Raw genomic sequence first — 24,559 nt, forward strand, 5'->3', positions numbered from 1 at the left:
AATGTACTCTGAACAGGTTCTATTGATTTTTTGGGGTTAGAATCATAGAAGCTTACAGCATAGAAGAAGGTCATTCAGCCCATCATGCCTGTGCTGGCTCTCTGAAAGAGCTACCAATTAGTTCCATTCCCTACTCTTTCCCCATAGCTCTGCAAATTTTTCCTTTTTAAGTATATATCCAATTCCCTTTTGAAAGTTACTATTGAATCTGCTTCCACCGCCCTTTCAGGCAGTGCATTCCAGATTATAACAACAGGTTGAGTAAAAAAAAAAAAATCTCCTCATCTCCCCCCCAGGTTTTTTGCCATTTATCTTAAATCTGTGTCCAATGCTTATCGACCATTTTGCCAATAGAAGCAGTTTCTCCCTCTTCGCTCTATCAAAACCCCTCATAATTTTGAACATCTCTATTAAATCTCCCCTTCACTTTATTTGCTCTAATTAGAACAATCCCACCTTCTCCAGTCTCTCCACGTAACTGAATTCCCGCATCCCTGGTATCATCCTGGTAAACTTTCTCTGTACCCTCGCCAAGGTCTTGACAGCCTTCCTAAAGTGTGGTGCCCAGAATTAGACACAATACTCCAGCTGAGGTCTAACCAGTGATTTAGAAAAGTTTGCCCTTTTTGCTCTAGATGTTATTTTTTGCCTTCTTTGCTTCAGACTATTAGTATAGGTGAGCCCTGGGTCCTGACGCCCCTCGTGACGGTTCCCACTTGCCCTGATATCTCCAGTAAAATATTGGAGTGCTAACAAAAGAGATCTCTTTTGTTAGATTGCTTCAGCTACTGACTGTATTCTGTACCCTCAGGGGATCCTTCTTATCTTCAGAAGTGGCAATGTTGCAGTACACTAGGCCTTCTTTTGAGTTTTAAGTGCTAAATGGATTTATTGAACTGTAATAGAACAGGCAAAGAGAAGCTATAACAATTTTTTTTAACAGTGGTTGTTAACTCCTTGTACAGTAGAAAATAATAAACATTCCATAACTTGGCTAAAAGTGCTGCACTTTTTTAATGTATTTGTTTTTTTTAAGTTATCTGGCCTGTCTAATTCTCTTCAGAGCTTCCAAGTTATGTCTGAAATTACCAGATCAAACTTAAAGATTTGAAAAAAGTGGGCTGATAATTACCTCCAAAACAGTAAACAAAGCTTTGTTAATTTAAATAACTATCTGTTTGATCTAAAAATCTGCCAATCCAATACATAGACAAATCACACAGCATGTTTGTACTGTATTTGAATTGACTAACTTGGCTCCTCCTTCAAGCAAACTGCATAGTGACCAACTGAACAGTTGTTGCAGCACTGTATCCAGTTTAGCAGGGACATGATTTGTGCGAGTGGAACTGTTTTTTAACCACACATGTACCATGACAGAATTGAAGAAGCCAATACCAAGCAAAACATTAGATAAAAATGCTTCACTTTTGTCAGTGCTTTTTAAATTGTAATTTAAAATCTGTCTGATTAGTAATTTTTTGAACTCTGTGGAATTTTAAAATGTTCCAAATCCTTACTATATTATTATTTTTTTCTTTCTACTGTCCTTGACCAACTATTTTTTCCCCCATTTTTTTCTGCACTTTTGTACGATTTCCTCCACATCTGTTCCCAGACTGAATGGACTAAATTGATGATGATCTATTTCTAGGTCCCTGCCACTCAAGAGGCAGGAAGAATCTCTGGGTGGTGTGCCTACCAGTAACCCTCTACCTCACAGTGAGGAAGGAGGAGGCGTGTGGGACTGGAAGATCAATAAGGCGCTGGCCCTGTGCACTCCTTCAAGACAGAGCAGGAATTTAGTTGAATGAGGAAAAGGCATAGCCATGAATCATGGCCAATCTGAGGTTCCAATGCACCAATTCAATTCAATTCAAATCGCTTTATTGGCATGATAAGGTACATCTTATGTTGCCAAAGCATCAAAATACATTTATGGTTGAACACATAAACGCAGATCTATTCATACAGTGTATAAACAGATATATCCCTGAGTGTATAAATATACATTCGCATAATTTATATATACTCTTTTCTTAGGTTTACTGGTTGTCCCTCTGTTTATGGCAAGCTGTAACATAGTGTGCCGCTAGTGTTACACAGTTTCTCTCTTCCCCTGGTAGGTATGGGAGTTTTTGGTCGTCATTCAAATTTCTGAATTCAGGGCATATTTGTGAGAATTTTTGGTAGAAATTCTCCCTGATGCCCTGATATTTTCCACAGGCTGTGAGGAAGTGCATCTCTGTCTCCACCACTCCCTGACTGCAGTGAGAGCATATCCTGTCCTCTCTTGGCAGCCTGGTCTGCCTGTGTCTGCCTTTTTCGATCGCCAGGCTATGTTCACTAAGTCTGTACCTTGTCAAGGTTTTTCTCAGTTTGTTATCCTTTACCATGGTCAGGTACTCAGCCATGTTGTATTGTCTGTTTAGGGCCAAGTAGCAATTGAGTTTGCTTTGGGTTTTTGTTGTTTCTGCCCAATATGACAGGTATTTTTCCTTTTGCTTAGTGACAATTGTGTTGGGTCGAATTCTCTGTGCTACGATGTCACTGTTTTTTTATACGGGAGTTTGGAAGGGTGTTGGTGACAACTCACAACATACAGGTTTTGCATTCCCAGCAGCAACTTCAAGGCTAGCTGCCAAGAAGGCTCAGTTTAAAAATAAAGTGCCCTTTTTTGGGACCAGCTATGGTGAATCGGGTAAATTTACTCTGGGGTTGCTGCCGGCTTTGTAAGCACCACGGGGTGGGAGTCAGCGGCACTATCCGCCCTCCCCCCACCCCCTCTTCCCCACTAAACCCCAATATAAAGGCAGTTATAGGGATTGAAGTAGTTTGCAACATAACACATTTGCTGAATGCAGTAAATTGCACACATAATTAGAACCTGTGGAAAAACCAGTCTGACCGTTGTTAACAGGCCTAACTCAGTATTTGTGGAAATAAACTCGCGTTCTGACACTGAATGGGCCAAACAGGAAATGAGGGCAACAAAGAAATAAATTCTCATTCATCACAGAAAAATGGAAGGTTTTCTAGTAAAGTAAAAGTTTCAGCTCTCAGATGTTTCATTCTTGTCTACTTTCAGCAAAAGACTGATGGCAGAGTGACAGAAGCAAAGCAAAGTATTGTTCAAGGGCTCTGTCAATCCTGGGAAACAAGTGTTTAGGAAGTACGTTTATCCTTGACCCTGAACTCCCACTTTCAACAGCAGTTTATTATTCAGACTAATGACATTTGACGCGAATCCATGAGTTTTAGTGGGTGAGCTTCTCCCTTTTCACAGAAAAACAATATTTCCGCAATTAACAATCCGTAAATAAAATCGCAGGAGTCTTTGAGGCTCATGATTTGTGAGAATACCATTTCATTAGTGGTCTACTAATTACAAGGAAATCTAGGCATTCTCCTCATTTTCATTTAAAGGTGGAATTTCATCCCTAAATCATGTGTATTTTTCAGTTAAAAATGTTACTGAATAGTTGCATCTCTTAAGAGTTTCTCAATTATAATCAACCCGATTTTGAGCAATGTGAAGCTTTAGTTAAAAAATTATTGAGTACAATTATTTTTGTGGTTTAATAAAAAAAGAATTCTTTTGAACCATGTTGGCCTGGATATCAAATTGAATCTCTACTTAAGGTGCCAGCAATTCTGCCTTCCAGGCACACAGTCCAGTTTTGAGAAGAGATATTTTGATTACAGATTTATTCACTTTCCCAGGAATGAAAACGATGACAGGGTGACAGCTTGCAAGTGAAGTGAAGTACACAGAAGTGGGCTAAGGTCGGATATAAATTTAAGCCTAAGCCATCAAAACTACGAAGCCGCCGGAATCACTCCTGTCACGTCGAGAACAATCAAAACAATTTACGTAATATTCCAACAGAAATCTGAAACCAAGTCCCCAAGGAGGATGTTGTAACAGTAAGTCAAACTTTTACTATAGTTTTACTAGAGGTTTGCAAAGGATGGGATGGCAGTCACTGTTTAAACCTGACTGCTCTGCTGGGCGGCTGAATGGATCGCCTTGCTATAAGAAAAGGTTGCCTTACCCCAAACAGGAGGAAAGACAGCAAAGAATATGGGAAACAATACTGTTCGGTAGACGCATCTCGTTCTGCTATGTACAACTCCCATCAGCCGCTGACTGCAGCTATGGAAAAGTCTGCATCTCAAGATTGTCTCCACCTCCCAGCTGAAGAAGGACAAGATACAGAAAACAAGACAATCAAAGGATAGAACAACACAAAAACAGAAAAGAAACCATTCTACGATTGGAACGTGCCAATTACCCAGCAATAAACCTGTTTGTTTTATCTGCTTCGGCCACTATTATTGGTGTCTATTTACAAGCATTAAACGTCTGTGCAGATGAGTAATGTGCTCCATTCCAGAAAAGGGGGGGGGGGGCGGGGTGGCTGTATCAGGATATCTGGCTCCCACCCAGCCTGCTATGTATTTATATTCACGGATATGTCTCGCAGTCCGAGACTGGATTACACTTGTTCCAGGTGAGTAAAACTGCCAGGCTACTGAAATTATCAAACTATTTCAGGTGCATTAAGGTGCTACAAAACAAGCACAGCTTCCTGATTTAATGTGTGGTTAGAGTACTTTTTTCTACATCACTACATGGGTAATTAACATTTAAAGCAAACAAAAATTCTAATTCAATTGCAAATATATTGCCGTTCTTTGTGTAAAACAGGACCTTACTAACCAAAACAAAACGTGTACCATGCCCACGCTGCTTGGCTCGGGCACACTGATTGATGACGATATATCAATTTTCATTTACTAAAAGTTTCAATAAATTATAAATAGATAATTTGGTGCATTCAACAACAAATTAATAAAAAAACTATACTGGTAGGAATTTGATCAGGGACTAGTTTGATTTTTCCTGTTCTTACAAATTCTCATGTTCTTTTTATTCCCTTTAAAAAAAAAAAAAAAATTTCAATGTTAATTTTCTCTCCTCGTCAAAATATAAATCAGCGCAAGGCACCCGGCTGCATTTTACTACCTAAGTGGCTATTGTTAGCCTAGAGAGTAAATATTAACAGACTATTTGACCAGGGAAGGTGGGCAGGGGCACCCATCAACAGACAAACCCAATTCTGTTCTCACTTGACATCCATACACCTGCACTTTTCCGCCAGGACTCGTTGGCTAATGAGCAGGATCGGGAACACTAGCTGATTTCCTTCCCCCCCTCCATCTCCCGTACCTAATCCGGAAGTGCGGAGGCCAATTGTAGCACTGATATTACTATTCCGGCTGAGATAATAATGCCGGTCAGCTAACTCGCAAGTCCCGGTTTGTAGAGCTCGACAATGCACCATCGTGGATGGTGCTGAGTGAAACAGAGACAAAGGATTTTTAAATAGCTTATGTAGATGCAGATGCAGCAAGAGACTGAACATGTATGTTCATTTGCAAGGAAATGCGCATGCTAGTGGGACAAAAACGCCAAGCACCTTGGCAGCTTCTTGCATTTCAGGATTGTACAAATTAAGAGCTTGGCTCAAGTTTAAATTTAATCTTAAATTAGGCAAACACCACTTTGACATAGCCTTCAGCTATGTAGCTACTGGTAACCTACACCTTATACAATATGGATTAGAATAACTAGTCTCAGTACAGACAATGCCCTGGGGCCAGAGATGGGGAATCTGAGTGACTCATTCGCAGAATAACAGTACAAGATACTGGTTACAATGTTTGTGTCAGGGTGGATCCTATTAAATCAAAGTGGTTATTAAACCTGGGCAAGTTTATGGATATGGCAGACTCTCCCAGCAGGCACATAAGGTAATAGCTACAGATTTCTGCTGAGTAGCAAGAGGAGGGATATTAATTTAATTTTCCCTTAAAAAAAAGGAACACGGACTTCTTTCATTTGTATTTCACCATCGGGAATGTGTTGACACATGTCCAGGGGAGACACGGCCTGCCACTGGAGACATGATGTCTTCCCAGACCCACTTTAACACACACGTGTAATTAAAATAAATGATTCTCATTGTTCCGATCCATGAAGGTTAAACCTTTCAGCCATTTACAGCCACAGTGAGCTAAGTCCACTCTTTGTCTTTTCTGTGCACCCATATGTATCTATAATTATCCCCCCCCCCCCAACCATATCATTAGTGCGTCTGGAGTAAGTTTATGATATAACATTACAGGTTCCAAATGCAAAATGATTCATGCCAGTTTAAAAATTAAAGGCATTAGTGTCAGTACCTTTTGTTTGGATTAAATGCCGGGCCAATTAATATTTAACCGATGAGTTTAGAGGAAACCCACCATGGCCTGTACTCTGTTAAAGGGGCTGTGCAGGCTGATGCTCCGGTGCAATACTGAGGGTGTGCTGCAGGGTCGAGAATACCACCCTTCAAGTGGAGGAAACATTAAAACTGAGTTCTACTCTAACAGGTGAACATTAAAGATCCTGTGTGGCATGATAAGAAGGTACATGCCCGGGCCAACATTTCCCTCTCAGCCAACATCACCAGTGAACAGGTCAATTAGTCCTTCATCTCACGGCTGTTTGTGGGATCTTGCTATGTGCACACCATCCGCCACATTTGCCTGCATAACAGTCACTGCACATCAAACTAATTCATTTTACATGAAGTGCTTTTTGAGGGGTTTTTTTTAGCAGCAAGAAGGTGCTTCGAAAATGCCAGTTCCTTTAGCTATTTAAAATGTTGCCTCCCCGGTTCTGAAGTGTCTAAACCTACTGGATCAATGGGCACAATTACGGTGACAGACTCATCGGGGGGGGGGGGGGGGGGGGGGGGGGATTTTAACCCCAAAAAACGGGTGGATTGGGGTCGGGTGGGAAGTTAAAGAGTTAAAAATCCAAATTCCGATCTGGACCCACCTCCAACCCGACCACTTCCGGTTTTAACGGAGGCGGGACGGATGGCAGGCAGCCAATCCGCTCCCAGGAGGTGGGTCACCCATTTAAATATTATAATGAGGCTGGCGTGCCTCAGATTTAACCGGCATTTTAAATTTAACTCTGGCTGGTCGGGTTTTGCAGGCCTTGTGAAACCTGGTCAGCTAATGGAAGGCAAGGACTGCTGGACCCAGGAGCTAAGTGCCTTTACACTTAGCTCCAAATCCAGCGTCCCTGCCTAACCCACCCCTCGCGATCAGAGACCCCACCCCCACCCCTCCCCCAACCGAGGCCTCCGATTGCCTTGCCGGCCTCCCTCCCCCACCCCCACCCGATGATCTTCAGGCTGCCCCCGATGTTTTCTGCCTCCCCCCTCACCCCCATGCTCCTGGGGAATCCCCCGATGTTCTCTGCCTCCCCCCAATGCTCCTCCGGCCCCCGATATTTTCTGCCCCTGCCCTCCCCCGATCATCCTCCGGTCCCCACTCAATCTGCCCCTGGCTCCCTGATCATCCTCCACTCCCCCCCCCCCGATCATCCTCCGGCCCCCACTCAATCCCTCCCTTTCTCCTCTCTGCGGCCTCGTGCCTCAGGCCTACCAGCCCACAGCCAGCCAGCCTCTCCATCTGGCTGGCTACAGGTTTCAAATGCAAATCAGGCCCTGCCATTAAATTCACCGGCTCCCAACCCGCCAAAGGATTAAAATTCAGGCCATCATATCAAATGTCTCATCTTGTGAACAGAGTTAGAACTACTTGACCAAGGGGAAATGAATGAGATGTCTTTCTACCCTCCTCCAACAAAACATTTTTGCATCGGGTTTTAGACCCACTCGCCACTCCTCTCCCCCGCCCCAATGTGGTTGTGCCTGGAAATGTCTTGTCTTTCAAATAAATGTATAGCATCAATAAACAAACCAATTTTGGATAATTTAAAAAATATGCTGGTGACAGTGTTATCCATTGCTGTATGAAGGAAACCTGAAAACGTGTAAGCCGTGTGCTTCAGAGTTCTCGTGGGGGCCATCCCCATTAACTTTTCCATTGGAAAAAATCATGAGGGACAACTGCCACCAAGTATGAAATGCAGTAACTCTTGAACTCAAAAGGCAGCACCTCCATTAACGCAATACTGGCAGTAAAGGAAGAACAAATGTTACGTCTTGTACAACACAATCACTGGGGGTGAATTTCCTCAGGGCTTCTTCTAATCCGTCGCCGTAACTTCGGCAGAAATATAGAAGATAGGAGCAAGAGTAGGCCATTCGGCCCCTCGAGCCTGCTCCGCCATTCAATGAGATCATGGCTGATCATCCAAATTCAGTACCCTGTCCCTGCTTTCTCCCCATACCCCTTGATCCCTTTAGCCTTAAGAAATATATCTTAAGGCTTAAGGTCCCGTTTATGTGGAACCTCCATCAAAGTTACAGCAAGGGAGCGGGAGAAGCCCTGAGGAAATCCCCCCCCCCCATTGTCTCCGATGATACCAATTTAAGGGCGCAGTTTACAGAGATTTATAACCGTGAGATTCAGTTTCAAATGATAAAAGATTGTTGGACTTAACAAGTGTACACACAAATGCATGTGCGTAAATATACACACACACTTTGTAAAAGAATTCAACGGAAATAGCAGAAATAGTTAAAAATGTGCAAGGTCAGCTCCACCTTGGGTCAGATTAACCTCAGCAATGCAGTGTTTAGGTCTTTCAATGCCACAGTCACTCCCTACTTCAAAATGTTTGGCTGATGGTAATCAAAGCACATGCTAATTGTGAGATAGTTGAAAGCTGTAAATTTCTACAGCTGTCTTATCTAGCACATTCGATGCACTATCTAGCTATTAATTTAGAAAAGTGACTTCCTGTAAATAAAGACTAATCTACCAAAAAGGTGTTCTGTGGGAAGCAGGAGGGGCCCCATCCACTGGAACTTGCTGATAGATCACACTTACATTTTCTTTTTAGGGATTATAAATTAAACGGCCAATATTATTTGGTGCAAAATGCTGACTTTAAAAAAAAAATCCTGCTTGGGATGTGGGCGTCGCTGGTTAAGTCCGGTATTGTCCATCCTTCGTTGCCTGAGAAGGTGGTGGTTGGCCTTCTTGTTGAACCTCTGATAGCGGCTTGATGCAACTGAGCAGCTTGCTCGGCCACTTCAGAGGGCAGTTAAGAGTCAACCACGCTGGTGTGGGATTGGAGTCACATATAGGCCAGAGCGGGTAAGGACGGCAGGTTTACTTCCCTAAACGACAATTATAGTGAACCGGGTTGGGTTTTTTCTATGACAATCCGGCAGCTCCGTGGTCACTTTTACTGGTACCAGCTTTTCATTTCCAGAATTTTTTAACTGAATTCGAATTCTGCCATCTGCCATGGTGGGACACAGCAACCGGTTTCCTGGTGCGCAGGTCCTCTGATACTTTACTACAAAATAACACGAGTAACAGTAAATCCCAACCACATACAACAACAACAAAAAAGGGAACTGTAATATAAGGAACATCAACAATCATTAGTCATCTCATCATTTCAACTCCAAGGGGGGTGGGGGGGAAAAAACCCAAGACCACATCAAAAAAACTTAAAACTCTGTTTAGAAAACACAGGCATCCTCTGAAGCTTCCTTACGCTGCTGGCTTCAGATATCAAAGCAGGAAGTAATGTGCAAGTAATATCCGAAAACACAAAAAAAACTAGCCAAACTGCCTATTAAAATTAAAAAGCAAAATTACAGCAGATGTGAAAATCTGAACTAGTAACAGAAAATGATGGGAAACACTCAGCAGGTTAACCTCTCTCCATAGATGCGTGCCTGAGCTGCAGCGTTTTCTGTTCTTATTGCTTATTAAAATTGTTTTATGGAGTGGTGGGAGAGGGGGTGTAAGAAAGAAAGACTTGCATTTATACAGTGCCTTTCACGACCACCGGACATCTCAAAGCGCTTTATAGCCAATGAAGTACTTTTGAAGTGTAGTCACTGTTGCAATGTGGGAAACGTGGCAGCCAATTTGCGCACAGCAAGCTCCCACAAACGGCAACGTGATAATGACTAGATTAATATTGGCCAGGATACCGGGGATTACTCCCCTGCTCTTCTTCAAAATAGTGCCATGGGGATCTTTTACATCCACCTGAGAGGGCAGGCAGGGCCTCGGTTTAACGTCTCTTCGGAAAGACGGCACCTCCAACAGTGCAGCACTCCCTCAGCACTGCACTGGAGTGTCAGCCTAGCTTTAATGTGCTCAAGTCCCTGGAGTGGGACTTGAACCCACAACCTTCTGACCCAGAGGCGAGTGTGCTAACCACTGAGCCACAGTTGACACTCCTCTAATTTAAAATATTATCCCCCCCCCCCCCGCACTCACCTAAGACTTAAAAGAAAAATAGGTTCATAATGTCTCATCTTTCCAGGCGTCCCCCCCAAAAAAAATACATCCAGATTTGAACCTAACCAGCAAGGACACTTTGGCTTAGATTTGAACACCATGACTGGCAACCAGGAAGAGCCAAGTATGCTGATCTCCACTTCGGTCACTGGCAGACAGCTAATGTAGACATGCTTGGCTCTTCCATCTAAACAATTCAGTTTTACTCCCAGCTTGTGAGATAGTGCATGAACCAGACCTCCGGAGACTGCTTTCATACCTGCGCCAAATGAAGTATGTCCGTTTAGGAGAGATCCAAACCTATCTGAAGGGGTACTTCATATTGTAAGTCTTCCACCTCCTCCCAGAATGGCATTCCCCTTTAAGTGGAAGGTGAGAATGTAATTATTATTACCTCTCCCCCGCCCCCAACATTCGTCAGTCCTGCACGCTTCAAAATACAAACTTTCTTTGTGAAACATAGCAAGTAGCATATCAATCAGTAAATGTTTGAACTATACAAACTATAATAACTAACTATATAGTTGATTAAAAACCCTGAGTAAGGCATGCACTTGCTGGCCGCAAACCTTACTTTGTTTTGTCACAATTTTTGGTCACGCTTTTCTGCCAACATTTCCCTTTTAACTTTTTTTATGTCAACTGTCACAATGCAGTTGCAGGCTCCAGTCACTAAGTGGCTTTGTGGAGTGAGTTTCTTAAGTCTTTCTTCCAATGCAGTTGTCAACTTGTACATAACAACATTTCTATTAATCAATTCATCAACCCCAGAGGTCAGTATTGGGTTTGTCCTATATATACAAAAGCAAAATACTGCGGATGCTGGAAATCTAAAATAAAAACAGAAAATGCTGCAATACTCAGCAGGCCAGGCAGCATCTGTGGAGAGAGAAACCGAGTTAACGTTTCAGGTCGATGACCTTTCGTCAGAACTGCCGACCTGCCGCCAGTTCTGACGAATGGTCGTCGACCTGAAACGTTAACTCTGTTTCTCTCTCCACAGATGCTGCCTGACCTGCTGAGTGTTTCCAGCATTTTTTGTTTGTCCTATATATAGTTAATTTGGACTTAGGCACAAGGAACACGTATCAAAACTTGCTGCTGACACCAAAGTAAGGGATTTGGCAAACGGTTAGGCAGACTGTAAAAGACTTCGGCAGGTTAGCGGAATGGGCAGGCAATTTAATATGAAGAAGTGTGACATCATACATTTTTGGGTGGAAAACCAAAAGTATATACTCAATGGAAAGACTGTGGAGCAACCGGGATACCTAGTAGTTCAATTACATAATTCCTTGAAAGTGTAGGTGGATTAAACCGAAAAAAGCCGAGTATTGAGAAATCTGTACAAGACATTATTGGGCCACAGTTAGAACACCCATTATAAAAAGGACATTAAAGCCATAGAAAGCCCGCGGCGTAGATACACCATGGATGGGAATCTATAGTCATGAGGAGAAACTTGAGATAGCAGAGAAAGCGAAGAGAAGATTTAGTAGAGGTTTGAAAATCAGGAGAGGTTTTTGATAGGGTAAATAGGGAAAGACTATTTTATCTGGTTGGGGAGCCAACGATGAGGAACAATCAATTTAAAATTGTCACTGAGCGACTGAGGAAAGAAGTTAAGAGAGAAATTTATTTATGTTAGCTGTGGCTCAGTTGGTAGCACACTCGCCTCCGAGTCAGAAGGTTGTGGGTTCAAGTCCCACTCCAGGGACGTTGTGCACATAAAGTTAGGTTGGACACTCCAGTGCAGTGCTGTGGGAGTGCTGCACAGTCGGAGGTGCCGTCTTTCGGATAAGACGTTAAACCGAGGCCCTGTCCGCTCTCTCAGGTGGATGTAAAAGATTGCATGGCGGGGGAGTTCTCCCCGGTGTCCTGGTCAATATTTATCCCTCAATCAACAGAACAAAAACAGATGATCTGGTCATTATCACAAAGCTGTTTGTGGGAGCTTGCTGTGTGCAAATTGCCTGCTGAGTTTCCCACATTAAACAGTGACTACACTTCAAATAGTACTTCATTGGCTATAAAGTGCTTTGAGACGTCCGGTGGTTGTGAAAGGTGCTATATAAATGCAAGTCTTTCTTTTTCTCTCTTTACGCAGGGCATAGAATGCTTTGCAGCAGGAAGCGATTGAGGCAGAGACCACTGCATTTTTAAGGGAAAAGTGAAACAGAGGAAGATACAGGGCTACGAGGAATGTTCGAGTCAGTGGGATTAGTTTTGGAATGCTCCAGTAAAGAGCAAACAGGATGGACCAAACTGCTGTGATCCTATCATGTCACTTCTATCTGTGACTGTAACAATCCAAGAGAAGGCAGTACAGGAAACTTTCGATTTACTGGCACCTAAATAACCGGAAATCTCGGTTAACCGGCAAAATTCAGGAGTAGGTTCAGGTAAGTTTTACTTCATATTGTACTTGCCTTCCTCGATCTGTTGCTGTGCAAGGGTGTGGCTGCAGCTGTTGCTAAGCTACTGAGATGCTTGGAACTTGTGGCCATTGTTCTGCACTTGTTGCTAAGCAACAGGGTTTGTTGCTTTATACGGAGCTCTCAGCTCTCCGTATCTTTTACTATAGCTTTTGGTTATCCGGAATTTTTGATGAACTGGCACCGCGTCAGTCCCATCGGTGCCAGATAAAAAAAAGTTTCCTGTAGTAGAAACTACACAATCTCTATGCTATCATTAACTCACTGAGGTGTACACTTGTGGTTTGGGACATCATCAATGACTCAAGTCAGTTTTCAGCTTTATAATTCCCTTCAAAACATTTACCATTCTCTATTGATCACAACACTTTGCTTTATCTTATGCCAAAAATATGCTGGTCATAACTGCCGCAGATCAGGGTTTATTTCATACAACTTGAGGCTGCCAGCAGTGCTGCGCAAAATTAATTTGACAAGGCACATTTGAGAGAGGCAGTTTGCTTATGCTTGATTGATCACACAGGCAGTAACAAAAACAGAGGCTGTAGTACAGCATTTCTCCCCTCACACAGCATCACAGGAGCAGATTACATTACGTTCACACCTTGTACAGAATGAGCAGGTAAATTCCCACTTCATAGAGCAGGAAAAAAAAGTGTTTTGAAAGTTTACTGTACAAGGCATTAGTTTAGCAGAAACGCCATGTTCTCCAATAGCTTGAGGTTCCAGGTTCGATCTTCTGTCTGTGCTGATCTATACCTGAGGCAGCTGTAGGGGGCACGACAATAGGCCTCAGCACCTCTGCTTTAGGGAGAGGGAAACTGGCCAGGGTTCCCACTCCTCCTTATGTGTGTGTGTCGGGTTCAGCTCTGACGCCCCGTGTGGTCAAATCCCAGCTGACATTCACTGGCAAGGCTCAAACATGAATAATGGCAATTAGAAAGACTTGCATTTATATAGCGCCTTTCACGACCACCAGACGTCTCAAAGCGCTTTACAGCCAATGAAGTACTTTTGAAGTGCAGTCACTGTTATAATGTGGGAAACGCGGCAGCTAATTTGCACACAGCAAGTTCCCACAAACTGCAATGTGACAATGACTAGATAATCTGTTTTTGTTATGTCGGTTGAGGGATTAAATATTGGCCAGGACAGTCCCCTGCTCTTCTTCGAAAGTGTCATGAGATCTTTTACATCCACCTGAGAGAGCAGACGGGGCCTCGGTTTAACGTCTCATCCAAAAGACGGCACCTCTGACAGTGCAGTACTCCCTCAGTAGTGCACTGGAGTGTCAACCTAGCTTTATGTGCTCAAGTCCCTGGAGTGGGACTTGAATCCACAGCCTTCTGACTTCAGAGGCGGGTGTGCTACCCACTGAGCCACAGCTGACCCATAAGTAGAGTGAAGTATTGGAGGACATCCAGTCTTTTGAGAAATGAGGGAGAAAATTGACAAGAAGAAACAAACCTAGGCATTGCTTGCTCTATGTTATGAGTTTGATCTGGAAATAGAGGATTCAGGATTTAAATGTGGTAAATTTTAATTCATGGAGATTGCATCCTACACCAATCTAGCAAAACATAATTTTCCAATTTTAAATACAGTATTTTACCCAATGTGGTTAAATTGTGCTTAACTCATGAAGCACCTGAGGATCTTAAAAAACTTCATATTATCTACATAATTGTTCTTAAGAGCATTCATCACGGTTCAAGTTGTTATAATCTGGAATGCACTGCCTGAAAGGATGGTGGAAGCAGATTCAATCGTAACTTTGAAAAGGGAACTGGATATATACTTGAAGGTGAAAAATTTGCAGGGCTATGGGGAAAATCAGGGGAATGGGACTAATTGGATAGCTCTTTCACAGAGCCGGCACAGACATGATGAGCCGAATGGCCCTTCTGTTCCGTCTAATTTTATGATTCAGTGTAAAAAGTACATAAAAAAGAAAGTTGGTTAGTTCATGCTGTTTTTCTGACCTGAAACCAGAAATTTACAAGCAAGTTTTAATCTGCAAACTTCCCTCACGAAATAGCAATTAAACTCTGACTGACCTCACCCTCTTTGTTTACTTACTGCAATTGAACTTTGTGCCCGTAAAATGACTGGCCACTTAAACACATCACCACCTTAGTAGCAGACTAATACATTGTGCTGTAGCGGTACCACCGAGTGTCCCTTACTTACCGTACATAATTCCCTTTAACGTAACGATGTAGCCGGTGCGGGGCTTTCCTCCTTTGGGAGCGCGGGCGAACGCGATGATGCGGGCGAGCGCGATGACGTCACGTCGAACATCACGTGACCGTCCCAAGCGTGGGCAAACGCGATGATGTCATCACGCAAGTCACGTGACTACCCAAGTGCGGGAAGAACGCGATGACGTCATTACGCAATCCACGGGACTGCCTACTCAGTCCTCGTGGCGTCTCCGTCTGGTGAAGACCTATTTTATAGCTCTCCTGTACCTAGTTCTGCAACCTGTTAGAATTCCTCTGTTCCTGCATTAAAAACCTTTTTGATTGTTCTCCTGGAGTCGAACTCGATTATTAAGTAGGCATTCGTCCAATACCTACATCGGTGAACCCGAATACCTACAGTGCGTTATATAGTTTAACACTGCTGTCATTTCAAAACAGCAGTATTATCCAGTTTACCATGAGCATCACAACATGACATCTATTAGTATTCATAAAATGTACAGACTGACAAACTGTCAAGCCTGAAGTGCTCCTTTAAAAAGAAAAAAATCCACTTCATTTAAAATAACATTCCGTTTTTAAGGTATTTTCTCCCCTTCTTGGGTATCCCTGCCGTGTTTCATCCCAACTTAAGACAACTATCTCATCCTAGCCCTCTGCTGCTCCAAGACAACTCCCTATGAGGTTTGTGAGAGCAGCTGTGTATAACTGTGGAAGAGCTTGACCTCTGCTCTACATCGCCCCATAGCTACATGAGGGGGCTTAAGGACATTAATCCACATCCTACTACTGCACAATGATGCTCAAGTGTTGCACTTATTAAAGGGATTCCTACAATCAGCAGGGAACCATGAATCTGACTTTGCAATGGCACCGCGTATTAACTTTTCATATATTCACCCTCTAACCCCTTACATTACCAACAATTTTGAACTACTTCTGCTCGCTGACTTTGATCTTTTCCAATTCTCATATATACGTCTGTCCAATCCTCCCCTCATTTTCTACTCCTGGCCTCACTCGATGTTTCTGCCTACATCAAACAGAGGCCAAACAAGGGCTCCACAGATGCTCATCAGAACCCAACGTTGTAAAATATAACATCTTGTTGTTGTCCAAAATTCACAAAAAAATGTTTACAGGTTAAGAAGAGAAAGTAAACACAGCACAGCTCCAGCTTTTAAAGAAAAATCTTTATATCTATTCTAATTTGAAAATGGGATCGTCATTATTAACAAGACCAAATTGTAACAAATGTATGTGTTTTTTTAAAGCACAGTACATATACACACGCAACAGATTAGGGTTTTTAAACGGGCGCTGCAAATTACCCATCTTACTGCGCGACACTAATAATTGCCACAGGTTACACAGAAAGGTCATTCTAATTTGACGGTCGTCCTTAAAGATGCATTGTCTCCCTCTTGGAAAGCTTTTCCAGGAGGCGCCGTTTCTGGAGCACTCGGCAACTGAAACTCTGCCCTGTGCATCAAGGGCTGCAGGGCAAACTTTCACGAGGCTGCTTTTGTGGGGATGTGCATATTGTATTTTTTTTAAAAAGACAGATAATTTGAAAAGCTGGTGGAAGTGCTTGTTAATGTGACTGGCAATGAGTGTGCAACCATCGTTGAAAGGGATTGCCAAATATTTTTTAAAAGGCATTTAGAAATCCAAATCTGCTATGTATGTATGTATCACATTTTAAAATAGGAATTTGTTTCAGCTCAGTCCTTCAAGGTTGTTCTGAAAAATGGTGGGAATTCCACTTTCAGACGTGTCTGGGAAGGAAGGTGACTATGGTTTGACTGGCCTTGGTTTTACAAAGTTATGTTACTGGTATTCCAAGACAAGGCTGAAGTTTCTGTGCCTTCCTCACTCTGGGTCTTTCCTCTATCAACCTGTTTCGCGGCTCACTCATGCATGGGCTTTCCCATGGGCCAATCGAGTAAAACTGATTAATGGTCAAGACGACTGCGGTGATGCAGTTATTCCCTTCCCCCCAAAAATCCAAACTTTCAGAGCAATGTTATCTTTATGACAAAGGCATTAACAAGTACTTTAGCCCAGATCCATAATTTAAGATGTGGTTAGATCTGGATTGCACTATATTCATTACTTTTATTTTTTTAAGTTTCCCTCAATCATTTTAAAAAAAAGCTTATTCACAACCATTCCCTGACCTAGAGGCTTAGCAGGCAAACTATTCCCAAACTTCAGCCTATTGAACCTGCAGTTGTTTCACTCTCGAAACACCCTTCGTGAATTATGAGGAAGGAATTCCCCGTTGACTGTAGAAGCACACCATGGCGGAATCCTTGGGAGAGCCTAAACGTATCCATTCAGTGGTGCAGTACATCAGTGCACTTGTCTGCTCATGCCGCTGGCTGTATCCTATCTGTGTTGGCTGCTATTTTTGGCTCCCCCCCCCGCCCCCCCGCCTTAAAGAGTGCACTTTCTCACCATTCCCGGGCCAGGAGGGCAGCCAAATGACTTGCTCCTTGCCCTCTAACAAAATAATAGCACAGAAGTTAAACTGAGAGCCACTGCTGGTGAGCAACCATTATTTTCTCTTGTCTGCTTGGCCTTCGGTGACTTTCGTCTGTTGATCTTAGGAACCAGAACAAGCCTCTGTTATTTATGAAACCACGTTTGTGAGCCCACATGCTGCTGCATCTCTGTGGCGCAAACACTGCCACAAAAATATGCTGGGCCACCACACTGACTACAAATAGACTGCACCTCAAAGCCATCACTTTCTAAGCCTGTGAAGCCAAAGTACATAAAAGTGTCAAAAACGCTCCAAACCAGTTTCCCTCTCCTCCTCCCCATCCCAACCACCTATTTACACACCGGCTCCAGATAGTGAGTTGTGATTCCTCGAGTAGCAAAACCCTTCTGGTATCACAGCCAAGTGTATATTCTCATTGTCGGAGCATAGATACTAAGTGGGTAATGTTAAACTAACGTGCGGGGCGGGAATCCCATGGGATCAGGTGGAATGCTGGTTTGACGCACCGCCCAATTATTAGTCTCCACTGGCTTTAATGGAGTAAAACCGGACGGGGTGTAAAACCGCCGTTGCTCCCGATCCCGTCAGTTTCGCTATGGGCGGGTTAGGTTAAAATTGCCCTCTGAGTGCTAGTAGGCTATTTAACCATGGAGGAAAGCCAATACTGAATCTGTCCTTATCTGAAGTCCACGAGAACATGCTTTCCAACAAGCACCACTGAATAGTTACCAGGTGCTGAAGCCCTGGCTGATTCTTTTTCCTCCTATCTAGACTGCTGAGTCCTATTGTAGTGCCCCTACCTCTGCCCTGGCTTAGATTAGCTAAGACAGCACAGACCAGAGATCCAACTTGGGACCCTCCTAGTCTGCATGACCAGTCAGTGCACTTCCCCACTGAACTCAGTTTAAGGGGTCGGCCATTTAAGACTGAGATGAGGAGGAATTTCTTCACTTGGAGGGTTGTGAATCTTTGGAATTCTCTGCCCCAGAGGGCTATGGATGATCAGTCATTGAGTATATTCAAGGCTGAGATCGATATTTTGGACTCTAGGGGAATCAAGGGATATGGAGATCGGGCGGGAAAGTGGAGTTGAGGTCGAAGGTTAGCCATGGTCTTATTGAATGGCGGAGCAGGCTCGAGGGGCCGTATGGCCTACTCCTGCTCCTAATTCTTATGTTCTTATGAACCATTACGGGAAAAGAGCTTCATCCTTTCTAAGTTCACGTTCAGGTTATAACTGCAGCAGTTTTTATTGCTGAACTGTATCTTGTTGCTTGGGTTTGTAGAAGAATAATATGGAATGTCCCTTCAAGTCCAAATGATGAGTTCTGCAAACCAAGTGTTTGTATACTCAGAATTGCAACAGAGACAAACCAGAGTGAAAAGAGGCACAGCCAGTGAAGATGGTGCAATGGAAGCGAAAGAAAACCTGGAAAATGACATGTTAACATGTTGCAACTAAAAAACTGGACTGAAGAATTGGATCTTCATCACAGAAGAGCTTCACCTGCAGTCATTCAAAGCCTGGAGTAGATACAAATACTACAGGCTAGTATTTGCAGTTTATATTTTCTTTTTAAATACAGTAACAATTGTTGTGTGTAATCCTTCTAAGTGGTCACATTCAATGAACTGTATTAAAAATAATCATTGTGGCTTCTATTTTTAGACAATGGGAATATTTAGACAGAATGTAATCAGTTCAACTTGAGTCAAAGGCCAAACGATTTCTGAAATTAAAATGATTGCACAAGTGGGAGCAAAGTCTAAAGATATGTAAAATGACGTGTCATTGATGTGAGCGTGACCAGCTTTCCCATGAGGGGAATGGAAGGGGAAAAAAAGAGAGACAGGGCAATATGGTTGCTTGCATGTATGTCCTGGAAATCTGAAAGAGGCTTGTATGAGCCGGAGAGGGCCCAAAAAGAGAAGAAAAATGATTGATGTGGGGAACATCAATAAAATTAAAGACTTTTTACCATTAGACATGTTTATTTTGAAATCTCAGTCCCCTTAAAAATAAACTGCCAAAGAGATGTGGAAAGATGGCAATGTATTGGGACCCTGATTCTAGATGTAGTGCCAAGGTGATAATGGCCAAAAGTTAAGCAGTTGTTAACTAGCCCCTATTTGTTTTCCAGTGATTGTGAAAAGTTAAAGGAAAGCTTACATTCCACTGGGATCTAAGGTTATGTGAGGAACTGTTATGGAAAGTGGCCTAAGTGAGATATGCTACTTACTGTAAGTACTGAGGGGAAGAAAATGTAGTTGATTACTTATTGCCAACGCCTCTGGTTTCAGTTTCTTCATGATTTTAAACAAGAAATATGCAACATAATCCCCAAAACACACCTGACAAATGGTGGAATCCCATGTAATGAAAACAGAATTTGGCCGACTCAGTTACCCTAACCAGGTCCTCATTACAGGTAATAGCAGCCTCCTTATAGACGCTGGCTGAGGTCACCAATCGACAGAACTGTGGTGGTAAAAATCCTAATATCCCAAATAATAACACCAGCATTTGACTTACTGGGTCACTGTAAACCAGCGACCCTGCGTCTACAGTCCCTTAATATAGAAACATAGAAGATAGGAGCAGGAGTAGGCCATTCGGCCCCTCGAGCCTGCTCCGCCATTCAATGTGATCATGGCTAATCATCCAAATTTCTCCCCATACCCCTTGATCCCTTTAGCCTTAAGAAATATATCCAACTCCTTCTTGAATATATTTAATGAATTGGCCTCTACTGCCTTCTGTGGTAGAGAATTCCACAGGTTCACCACTCTCTGGGTGAAGAAATTCCTCCTCATTTCTGTCCTAAATGGCATACCCTTTATCCTTAGGCTGTGACCCCTGGTTCTGGACTCCCCGACCATCGGGAACATCCTTCCTGCATCTAGTCTGTCCAGTCCTGTCAGAATTTTATAAGTTTCAATGAGATCCCCTCTCATTCTTCTAAACTCCAGCGAGTACAAGCCCAATCGACCCAATCTCTCCTCATACGTCATACCTGCCATCCCAGGTATCAGCCTGGTGAATCTTCGCTGAACTACTTCCATGGCAAGAACATCCTTCCTCAGATAAGGCGACCAAAACTGCACACAATACTCAAGATGTGGTCTCACCAAGGCCCTGTACAACTGCAGCAAGACATCCTTGTTCCTGTACTCAAAGCCTCTCGCTACGAAGGCCAACATACCATTTGCCTTCTTAACCGCCTGCTGCACCTGCATGCTTACCTTCAGCGACTGGTGCACAAGGACACCCAGGTCTCGTTGCACTTCCCCTTCGCCCAATCTATTGCCATTTAGATAATAATCTGCCTTCCTGTTTTTGCCACCAAAGTGGATAAACTCACATTTATCCACGTTATATTGCATCTGCCATGCTTCTGCCCAATCACCCAACCTGTCCAAATCATCCTGGAGTTTCCCGGCATCCTCCTCACAGCACACACGCCCACCCAGCTTTGTGTCGTCTGCAAATTTGGAGATATTACATCTAGTTCCCTCGTCTAGGTCATTAATATATATTGTGAATAGCTGGGGTCCAAGGACCGATCCCTGCGGTACCCCACTAGTCACTGCCTGCCACTCGGAAAAAGACCTGTTTATTCCAACTCTTTGCTTTCTGTCTGCCAACCAGTTTTCTATCCAAGTCAATACTTTGCCCCCAATCCCATGTGCCTTAACTTTACACGCTAACCTCTTATGTGGGACCTTATCGAAAGCCTTCTGAAAGTCCAAATATACCACATCCACTGGTTCTCCCTTATCTATTTTACCAGTTACATCCTCAAAAAATTCCAGTAGATTAGTCAAGCACGATTTACCTTTTGTAAATCCATGTTGACTTTGTCCGATCCGGTCACTGTTTTCCAAGTGCTCAGCTATTACATCCTTTATAATGGACTCTTAGCATTTTCCCCACTACCGATTTCAGGCTTAATGTAATTCCCCGTTTTCTCCCTACCACCTTTTTTGAATAGTAGGGTAACATTAGCTATCCTCCAATCCATGGGTACTGTTCCAGATTCCATCGAATGTTGGAAGATGATCAGCAATGCATCTACTATTTCTAGGGCCACTTCCTTAAGTACCCTAGGATGTAGATTATCAGGCCCTGGTGATTTATCGGCCTTCAGTCCCATCAATTTCCTTAACGCCATTTCCTTACAAATACTGATTTCTTTCAGTTCCTCCCCTTCATCAGACCCTATGTTCCCTGACATCTCTGGGAGGTTATTTGTGTCCTCCTTTGTGAAGACAGAACCAAAATATGTATTTAATTGGTCTGCCATTTCTTTGTTCCCCGTTATAAATTCCCCTGATTCTGAGTGCAAGGGACCTACGTTTGACTTCACCAATCTTTTTCTCTTCACATATCTATAAAAGCTTTTACAGTCAGTTTTTATGTTCCCTGCAAGCTTACTCTCGTCTTCTATTTTCCCCTTCTTAATTAATCCCTTTGTCCTCCTTTGTTGAATCCTAAACTGCTCCCAATCCTCAGGTTTACTGCTTTTTCTGGCCAATTTATATGTCCTCTCCTTGGATCTTATGCTATCCCTAATTTCCCTTGTTAGCCACGGTTGAGTCACCTTTTTTGTTTTAATTTTATGCCAAACTGGGATGAACAATTTCTGTAGTTCATCCATGCAGTCTTTGAATGCTTGCCATTGCCTATCCACCGTCAACCCTTTGAGTGACATTCCCCAATCAATCCTACCCAACTCGCGCCTCAGACCATCATAGTTTCCTTTATTTAAATTGAGGACCCTAGTCTCTGAGTCAACTACTTCATTCTCCATCTTAATGAAGAATTCTATCATATTATGATCGCTCCGACCCAAGGGGCCTCGTACAACAAGATTGCTAATTAATTCTTTCTCATTACATAATACCCAGTCTAAGATGGCCTGATCTCTGGTTGGTTCCTCGACATATTGGTCCAGGAAACCATCCCGTAAACACTCCAGGAATTCCTCCTCCACAGTATTGTTACTAATTTGGTTAGCCCAATCTATATGTAGAAGATTAAAGTCACCCATGATGACTGCTGTGCCCTTATTGCACGCTTCTCTAATTTCTCTTTTAATGCCATCCCCAACCTCCGCATTACTAGTTGGAGGTCTATATACCACTCCCACTAACGTTTTCTGCCCCTTGGTATTTCTCAGTTCTACCCATACAGATTCCACATCATCAGAGCTAATATCTTTCCTTACAATTGTGTTAATCCCTTCTTTAACTAGCAATGCTACCCTACCTCCCTTTCCTTTTTGCCTATCTTTCTTGAATATTGAATACCCTTGGATGTTGAGTTCCCAGCCTTGGCCACCCTGGAGCCATGTTTCTGTAATCCCAATCAAATCATATTTGTGTAGCTCTATTTGTGCAGCTAATTCATCCACCTTATTCCGAATGCTCCTTGCATTAAGACACAAAGGGGGAGAAATTGGGTGGAGCCGCAAACGGGGCGCCAAGCTCGTCTGGGCGCCGGATTTAGCGCAGCGTTTGGAGCAGTAGCGACCGCCGGAAATTCAGCTTGAGCGCCCCAAGAGGGACACGGGACAAGGCTCGAGGCGCTCCGCGTCCCTCTTAGGGCGCTGAAACTGAATATCGCAGCGCAACGTGCCGCAGCGGTACTGCAGGCCTTCCTCCCATTCTTAAGGGGGAGGGGCCTGCACCAGCGCGATCAGAGATCGCGAGTGCCGACAAAAGAGCCCGGCACCGAGGAGACGTGCCGGGCTCTCGGAAAACAGCCGGCAATGCCGCGGGGGGCGATCAGGAGGCCGGGGATAGAGGTGCTGGCAGGCGGCCGCCGAAAAAAACGGCCGCCCCGCACCTCCACCTTAATTTGCGCCACTGCCACCACAGGAAGGCCCCGTGAACCGGGCGCCATTTGCGAACGGCGCTACAGAGGCGGTCGCTGCCAAATATCGAGATTGGGGCGGTAGCGGGGCGCTGCGCACACCGATGACGTCATCGGAGGCGGCGCAACAGGTTAACGCCGCCATTAGCGCCCCAGCTAAATATCGCGGGAGGCGCGGCCAGTGGCGCTAAAGCCACTGAGTGCCCTCTTTAGGTGCTAACTGGTGGCGCAGCCCACCGAATTTCTAGGCCAAAGTCTTCAGGCTTGTTTTTTTAATGCTCTTAGACCTATTAGAATTATTATTTACTGTGGCCATGTTTGATTTATAACGTTGATTTCTCTGACTGCCACTTTTGTTTTTCTCCTTCCTATCTTTTGCTTTTATCCTTGTTTCCCTTTCCTCTGTCCCCCTGTTCATGTTCCCAACCCCCTGCCATTTTAGTTTAAACCCTCCCCCAGAGCACTAGCAAACACTCCCCCTAGGACATCGGTCCCGGCCCTGCCCAGGTGCAAACCGTCCGGTTTGAACTGGTCCCACCTCCCCCAGAACCGGTTCCAATGTCCCAGGAATTTGAATCCCTCCCCGTTGCACCATTCCTCCAGCCACGTATTCATCTGAAATATCCTTCTACAGGAAACTTTGGTTTATCCGGAGGTTGTATGTCCGGAAACCTCGATCTACCGGCAGAAATCAGGAGCCGTTTTGTTAGGTTTTTTTTCTTCTCGTGGCTTTGTTTTCAACAGTCGGGCTCTGGAAAGTCTCTCTGAAGCTGTTGCTAAGCTACAGAGACGCTTCCAAGGTACGGGCCGACTGTTTACAAGCTGTTGATAAGCAACAGTGTTTGTTGTCAGATACGGAGATGAAAACCTCCGTATGCTTCAACATTAACTTTGTATGTCCGGCAGTTTTGATAGATCGGCAACAGCTCGGTCCCGTCGGTGCCGGATATAACAAAGTTTCCTGTATTTCTACTCTCTCTAACTAGCACGTGGCACTGGTAGCAATCCTGAGATTACTACCTTTGAGGTCCTATTTTTTAATTTACCTCCTAACTCCCTATATTCAGCTTTTAGGACCTCATCCCGTTTTTTACCTATATCGTTAGTGCCTATATGCACCACGACAACTGGCTGTTCACCCTCCCCTTCCAAAATGTTCTGCAGCTGCTCTGAGACATCCTTGACCCTTGCACCAGGGAGGCAACACACCATCCTGGAGTCTCGTTTGCGGCCGCAG

The 24,559-nt window shown here is 43.8% G+C and overlaps 1 protein-coding gene and 1 long non-coding RNA gene across 4 annotated transcripts in view; one reads left to right on the plus strand and one right to left on the minus strand.

Moving 5' to 3' along the window:
* LOC147113001 (uncharacterized) overlaps positions 1-15,264 on the plus strand; it is a 66,871-nt gene extending 51,607 nt beyond the window's left edge. Inside the window, exons 2-3 of the long non-coding RNA XR_015079611.1 lie at positions 3,724-3,927; positions 12,407-15,264. This is a non-coding gene — a long non-coding RNA (uncharacterized LOC147113001). The remainder of the gene's footprint in view (positions 1-3,723; positions 3,928-12,406) is intronic.
* Positions 1-24,559, minus strand: part of LOC147113002 (bcl-2-like protein 11) — a 50,475-nt gene that overhangs the window by 9,442 nt on the left and 16,474 nt on the right. Inside the window, exons 4-5 of one of the 3 annotated variants that reach the window (XR_015079610.1) lie at positions 10,559-10,658; positions 3,926-4,198 (exon numbers count right to left, since the gene is read on the minus strand). The exons of 1 other annotated variant lie outside the window; for it this stretch is intronic. The gene's annotated coding sequence lies outside the window, so the exon portion shown is untranslated. Of the gene's footprint in view, positions 1-3,925; positions 4,199-10,558; positions 10,659-24,559 lie in introns of those variants that run through there. One more of the 3 variants, XR_015079609.1, reaches the window with a different exon arrangement.

This window comes from Somniosus microcephalus, chromosome 9 (genome assembly GCF_052327205.1).
Source record: "Somniosus microcephalus isolate GS21.2 chromosome 9, FLI_Smic_1.0, whole genome shotgun sequence".
In the NCBI taxonomy this organism is placed as follows: domain Eukaryota; kingdom Metazoa; phylum Chordata; class Chondrichthyes; order Squaliformes; family Somniosidae; genus Somniosus; species Somniosus microcephalus.